Source organism: Apium graveolens, unplaced genomic scaffold, assembly GCF_009905375.1.
Source record: "Apium graveolens cultivar Ventura unplaced genomic scaffold, ASM990537v1 ctg3408, whole genome shotgun sequence".
In the NCBI taxonomy this organism is placed as follows: Eukaryota; Viridiplantae; Streptophyta; class Magnoliopsida; order Apiales; family Apiaceae; genus Apium; species Apium graveolens.
Genome location: NW_027418091.1, coordinates 85,170 through 85,707, shown reverse-complemented (window position 1 = coordinate 85,707; position 538 = coordinate 85,170).

Sequence of the window (538 nt, the reverse complement as noted above, 5' to 3'; positions counted from 1 at the left end):
CATCATCATTGTATCCTTTGGCACAAGCGCCTACAATTATCCTTTTACCGTTAAAGTGTCGGCCACCTCTTTGGCCTTTCCTGATAGTAATAGTTCCTTACAGTCAATGTCATTTTAACCACCTCCAAATAAATTTTCTACCTTATTTCAATCACAGCTTATGTGAAAATGCTTTTCTTTAATATCTGACGAGTAAATAAAAAAATATCACCATTTTTCCATAAGTTATTGCCTCAATCTTTAGAGGCTAATCACTGTCAAGACTGACTCTTAATCATACTTAGAACATCTTTTATCTTAAGTCCTAATTTCCCTGAACAATTTCGACCATTACTGGTTCGATCCATACTTTCTCGTGGTTTAACACGTGCCCCACTTGGCAACATTATAATTACGTCATATTTTCTTTATCAACATTTCTATTCTTGAGAATTTTGAATATTACCTTTCTCCTTGTAAAACCTCTAAGGTTATCCTTCAATCGTTCCTCCTGTATTCCCTAGATACAGGGCATATCAAGATACCATTTATTAATACC